Source organism: Sinohyriopsis cumingii, chromosome 10, assembly GCF_028554795.1.
Source record: "Sinohyriopsis cumingii isolate HCF-2022 chromosome 10, ASM2855479v2, whole genome shotgun sequence".
NCBI lineage: Eukaryota > Metazoa > Mollusca > Bivalvia > Unionida > Unionidae > Sinohyriopsis > Sinohyriopsis cumingii.
In genome coordinates, this window is record NC_142970.1 from 99,881,412 (window position 1) to 99,888,606 (window position 7,195).

Consider the following 7,195-nt stretch of genomic DNA (forward strand, 5'->3'; position numbering starts at 1 on the left):
GATTCCAACGCTACAAGAATGAACCAATATGTCTATACTTTGTCAGTGAGCCAACTAACTAACGAACTTTAAAAAAGGTAATTGCGCAGGATGCGTTGAAGAAGGCGACTATTGACCTGCTCAAGAAATGCTCGAAAAACTACTTAGAGTGTAACATTACGTAAATTTTGTCATGTCTCTTCGATTTCCTTTTATAATTTTGGATAGAGAGATGCAGTAATTGTGCGGTGAATTTTGTAATCGTTGTTTCACTTAGAGCGATACATCAGCTTGCTTTAATAAAGGGTGAAACTAGTTTGGTCGTCCGGTTCCCCTTGGTCGCGATTTTTCTCCATCTCTTCTTGTCTCTCGTATTTGATTTTTCATCCTTTAAGACGAGTCCCATATTGTATAGGGTCTTTAATATTGTCATTCCCCATATATGTTTCAACTTTGCTCGACCACTTCGGTGGCCTAGTGGTTAGAGCGTCCGCCTCGGATGCGTGAGGTCCTGGGTTCAATCCCCGGCCGAGGCATATCAAAGACTTATGAAAATGGTACTAACAGCTGCCTCGCTTAGCGCTCAGCATTAAGAGGTTAGTGTTAGGATAGGAAGGCCTTGTCATAGTATAATGTGACTGGGTGGGGCATCATGTTGCATTTCTGCGGCAGGATGTCCCAGTGTTAGACATCACAATAAACTGTCACACTGCATAAATCGTAGCGATATGACTGACAAATTGGTAAAGCTACCTTACAAAATCCAAATCACACACACACACGCACACTCGGCCTTGCTCGTCTCCGTTTACCAGAGCCTGATGCATCACTCAATGGTACTTTTACTATTCTTATTCCCGGCACCGTGAGGAGGTGACAAATCTATTTAGTCTTCTTATCCTTGTATGGTATACGGCAGGAATGACTAAAGGTTCTGTCCTAAAGAGGTGAAGCAAAAATGCCAAACACACCTTGATACTCACGCATTCTCCTCGGGTTTCTTGTTCATTAATTGGGGAAATAACTTGCACACTGTGTTCATATAGTTTGCAAGGTATACGTCAAGCTGATCAGTTGGGATTTGGCTCAAGTTTCTGATAAGGGGACTAAATAATGCCAGTAATTACTTAATATTACTCGACAGTGACCTTGTTGGAACATATTGTTTTCATGAAGTGTCACCAATTTGTTTGTACATTTGTACAATGTGAATGTAATATGTTCATTATTGAAGGTAAACTCGAATAAAAGGATATTTGTCCCCCATTTTCTTTGTCATCCGGCTGATAATGAATGATTCGTTCAAGAAGGTCATATTTGTTAATGGAAGAAACGTGAGAGAGAGAGAGAGAGAGAGGACATACATTTATTCGGAAATTTCTAAGGATATTAACTCGAAAATAAGGATTCTTATACACAAGTCCAGTTGTCATCAGGCTGATAATGAATGATTCATTTAAGAATGCCATATTGTTTACTGGAAGAAACGTGCATGAGAGAGAGAGAGGACATACGTTAATTCGGTAATTTCTAAGGATATTAAATAAGGATACTTATACACCAGTCCGTTGTCGTCGGGCTGATAATGAATGATTCATTGAATAAGCTCATATTGTTTACTGGATAGAACGAGAGAGAGAGAGAGAGAGAGAGAGAGGGAGAGTGAGAACGTACGTTTATACGGTAATTTCTTAGAATATTAAGATAGAGGAAATATCAAAGTTTTACTTCTGCTTACGATTGTAACGATCCCAACATCAATGGATCATATCAAGGTCAAATATCAGTTTGTAGATCATAATAACCTGTAGTGCAGTACTTTACAATATCCGTTATATGATGGCATAGTGTTCGTATGCTAAGATATGCTTGTTTAGTTACAAACGGATTATTTATTTGTTTTTGCTACACACGGATTCATATTATTAAAGTTCAATTAATAGATTATTGAATTTGGTTTCATATTCCAAGTTTCTAATCTATTTAAAACCCCTATTACAATGTATAACACGAACGTTCGAGCATCTGCACCGCCCACTCGGAACAAGTCAGGGACAGATCAAAAGCTATCGTTTAGGAGGAGGGTGTGTGATTGATGTTGAAGTCTAAACTAAGTAGTCAAGGGGTTTTGGGGGATACTAATCAGTTAGGGTCAATAGCGCAATGCCCCCTCGCAGTCATCGAGCTCCTGCATCCTAAATATTAAGCATTTAGAGGGCATATGTTTAACCAGTTAAATATAAATAAAGATGAATCTAGAAAATACTATGTTATTTGGTGTATAATTGCAAGATCCGTGTAAAGACGGGTGAAGATTAAATCCCGCCTGATTTACCCGTGGAGACCTCTATTCCACACAGAAGTTTAAAACATTTATATGCCTGTTAATTTGGTCACATACACTCTAACCAACATTACGTCATGACCGATTACAAGTCCTTGATAAGTGTTGACCATACTAATTAATTGCAACAGTATCAGCCGCAGAAGCGTCCTCTGCCTATTTTAAGATAGTATGGTGAAGCAATCCACTCCGTACTAGCGGCTCGAAAACCCTATCAACTAAATTTTCGTAAGAAGTGTTCCGCAACGCTCCTGTTTTGGTTATAAACTTTCATTTCGACCAAAAAAGCACTAATATCAGTGTCCGCTCAATTTCCAAGCAAGTCTTTCCTTGAAGTTTTGCTTTTCAGGAAAAATATACTAAAAATATACTAAAATTATATGCCACTGCATGGGTTTTGTCTCCAAGCTTTACCCATAGGGTTACGATCTGCATTTTTGTTCGAGAAAATGAAATTCCAAAATTAAACTAATTGAATGACACATTTAGCTTCTATAAACACTTCTTAAAATTGAATATTACGTCCAACAACTCAATGTTTCCAAAACTGAAAGTGGGAAATACTTTATAATTGTTAAGATGTTTATCGCAGTGGTTTAGGTGGTGGTATTGTAGAAACATTGCAAATCGGTAATTTTTATACAAAAATGTTAATGAGTATGTGTTTACTTGTATGGAGTTTGGTTCGATAGTTCATTTATGCAGACAGACGTACACATTTAGCATTGATAAATGTGTAGTCTAGTTCCATACTGTCAGATTTTCATTGACATTTACTTTCGATATGTAATTAACACTCATCTATGTGAGATTTATCAGATGTAATTAACACTCATCTATGTGAGATTTATCAGATGTAATTAACACTCATCTATGTGAGATTTATCAGATGCAATTAACACTCATCTATGTGAGATTTATCCGTAGATTTCTAGTATGATACTGATCCTGCTCTGAGTTAGAATCGATACGTAAACAAATGTATTACTATGTTTAACCAAGCTTTGTTAAAGAGTGCAAAGAGTTTACGATACTATATGTTTGACACAATATCAGATATCGGTAGTTCATGTGTTGTTGTTGTTGTGGGGTTTAACGACATTTTTCAGCACACGAAAGGCGATTCATGGCGGCCAGTATTAATGGTAGAGGAAGAACCCGGGAAAACCCCAGGAAGAACCACTGACCCAGAAGCTACTGGCAAGCTTTCTCACATACCCACATTAGCCGAATCCTAGACTCGAACCCACGCAGACAGAGGTGAGATGGCAGTGATCCGTAACGGAGAGAGCTTTAGACCACTCGGCCACTCGGGGCCCCGGTAATTCATGTGAACTAATCATTTAATAATTCCTTGAATGATATGGAAATGTAATTTAAAAGTTCATAATGGAAGCCGACTTTTAATGTTAGTAGTTTGTTTGAAACATTTTTCCTAGTACATCTGTGTTGACTAACTCAATTTTATCCACATGAGTATTCAATCTGGACACATTTCAAGGCATGCGAATCCTGGAGAGAGAGAGAGAGAGAGAGAGAGAGAGAGAGAGACTTGGTGCAACAGTGGGAGAAAACGTACAATTGTACTAATTTGGAAATACAGATTTGTTGAACATACATTATTACATATATATTTCCTAAGTATGAAACAAAAGTAGCTCCAATAAGGCTCTATCGACTGTTATGACAAAAGTGGTATCATCAGTGTGATAATATTTTTTTTCTGCAAACTATAATAGAATGTTGAGGTTGCTTGCGTGACCTAACAAACATTAATTTCAAACATAGTTCAGCAGACATAATGATATGATGCGCACAATAGTCCAGGTAAAGGCTTTTTGAACAGTTCTGTCGTATATTAATCGCCATCTCATTTGACAATTAAATTAAAAGAGATGACGTATTCATTGCGTCTGCCTTTGAAACGTACAAATGATTAAAATGCCAAAAATATAACGAAATGAACACAGCGAGGATTCCAATTAGGGCACGGTGAAATATATAGGACGAACGAAGTTTATCAGAAGGGTAACAATTTTTTTACCGTTTCATTTACAATTCTTTATTCTATCTATGGCGTATTTAATAAAGCTTGTCTGAAGATCGTCTCCAACGCAAGAATCTACCAAGGATACACGCGTATTTCAGTCCGACTGGCTTGGGTTGCCAATTTACTCTCAAATTGCTATAACGTTAAAAACGTAGACTGAAGATATAGGGGCAAATATTGATTCCTCTAACTGCTTACAAGGAACTTGAAAGGTGTTACGATGATGAGATTTATTGGTACCTTTCCTACTGGCTGCTATTGTATGTTAATGTGTATTAGGTGTGACAAAATGGCATAATTCCTTTCCCTGTAAAATACAGAATTTATGTATGTTTAATTACTCGCGTTAGTGATCAAACGAAGGACATGAAATAGGGTTTATATTGCTAATCGTCTAAAATAGCGTATTTTACAGCAAAAAAGGAAAATATGTGTACTTCAAGGGAAAAATTAAATTTTATACCTGTACGTGAATTAGTGAATTTTCCACGAGAAACAATTTGGATAATTTAATAAATCTATTTTAGGTTTTCACTTCAGTCAGAAGACATCGATAACAAAATGACCAGGACCCTTCATCAACACTGTTTTAATTTCTTGTCTGGCGACCTGTCATGCAGCAATATCAGGTTTGAATTCCATAGGATACGTCATTGTCTAATGTGCTTTAAAACACGAATTATAAAAAATAGGTATGCTAGTACGCATAGCGTCTGTGCAAATGTGCATATAACAAGCAGGATATAACTGGTAAACAGCATTCGTTGCCGCAAGAAATTTGTTTCCTGAAACCGTAGTACACTTTAGGTAGGCAATACGTATGCATACAAAATAACAAGAATGTTTTTTTTAGTAAAAATCTAGAAGATGAGTTTAGTGGTTTTCTATAACAATTGAAGTGAAAACACTTCCCAAAATGTCTGAACATACATAAAGAGATCCAGAGGGGAAAGGGTGCAGTGTTTTGTTTTGATTTTGTTTTGTCTTGTTTCTTTTTAATAAAATATACTTTTGAAATAAGCAAACGTTGATTTCCTTGAGCACTTCCTGGATCAGAATAGAAAGTCTCTAACAATGTATCAAATAAATCAGATGTAAATTGTGTCAATTTGGGAGACAATCCATTTATTGGTAAAACAAAAGTTTTAATTTTTTTATAGCTTTCTACTGTTGACATTACACTGTCAACACAGTCAAATATGATAAACGTTCAGCAGTTTACCTTGTTATAGGGTGACGTACATTGATTAGGTTCACATTTTTGTCCTCATCCACTCAGACAGCGTAATTCAACGTATATTACAATCTACATACCCACGCATAAGTCGGAGCTAACTGTATATAACCAAATATGCAGTAACATAAAGCGCCGAGTGACCAGGATCCATGAAATATGTTTGGATTACCCAGTAGAACATACAATATTATTCTACGTCAGATCAAACTCTATATTACTTGTTCTGACTCCAAGGCTTGTATAAACGGTAATGGCAAAATATTCTTAAATAAATTACTCTGAATTCAATAGCTTAAATATTCAGATAAGGCAGATACTATTTCGCAGGTACATAGACTATAATGAAATATTTTTAATAACATCAGCGATGCCAAATTACATCGTTCCTGATGTGCTGTTTTGTTTTTATATGAAGCCATGTTACACACCATGAAATGTTTTTTAAAGCAATGCCAATTTGCAAAACATAAAACAATGAACAATATTTAAGGCTCGGAAAAGTTTCTCTTTAATTTGAGCTTTAACAAATGAAGTCTTAAATTACGTAAATAGAGATCGTCATTATCATAAATTTCCTCTGATACCAGCAATAATCCTAACGAGACTGACACTAACTGAAAATGAAAAGATAACAATATCAGTGATAATAAATAAATCTCTATCCTTGAACTAAATGAAGTACTATTATAATGGTAAACACCGTCTTTGCCAAGAAAAGGCTTTTTTTTGCACACTAAGATTATTAACATTTGGAACGAAAAATGCAGAATTCCTTTAGGGACATAAGGTTGGGTAATCATTCAAGAATTCCTTTCCAGACATAATGTTGAATAATCATACGAACGACCATTACAGATAATGGTTTGCAAGATATGCCATATTCAAACAATTGGTGGCGCCTATACAAATAATTGTTGGTGAAAATAACCTTCTCAAATTATAGGTGGCAGACGCATTAAACTGATGCGTGGCTTCTTCATAAATCAACTCAGGCGAAGGTTCGATGGGAGACCATATCGCATGCAAACGGAAGACGTGGACTAACCTAATCATCAGTGCAGCCGTTCCTTTTTATTATTTCCTTTCTATCAAACATGTTTTGTTTGTAACGTTTGACAGTCAAAGCAAGCATATGTAATGTTCATATCTAATCCAATGTTAGATTAAGATTGAATAAACTCTGAACAGAATTTAATTTTAGTATCTCTTAATTAAACTGTTACTAGTCTGTTATCATATTTAATGAGTTAAATTGAGGCGCATTTTGTTATGTTATGTATCTCACACGTCTATAAATGTAATGTATATCACCATATTTATATGCGTTAGATTAAGACACAAAATTTGACATTTCATATGTCACAGTCTATAAATCTATCCCTATATCTATGCATTTCGCAAGAAAAAAACAAGGTAGCGTTCTACTAATTGTCAGACTCGTTTACAATGTGTTTAAATGTTTCCTGCGTTGGCATTTATTGTTTTACTATTTGTAAAACATTACTGGACTGTAAGTTTCCTTGCATCATAGAGTAAAACTAACGAAATAACGGTATGCTGTACAAGAAAGTAACATCATAAAAAG

The 7,195-nt window shown here is 35.7% G+C and overlaps 1 non-coding gene across 1 annotated transcript; it reads left to right on the forward strand.

Annotated features, from left to right (window-relative positions):
• Nucleotides 1–442: 442 nt before the first annotated feature.
• On the forward strand, nucleotides 443–515 carry Trnap-cgg (transfer RNA proline (anticodon CGG)). The gene has a single exon. It is a non-coding gene; the product is annotated as a tRNA-Pro (tRNA).
• The last annotated feature ends 6,680 nt before the right edge of the window (nucleotides 516–7,195 follow it).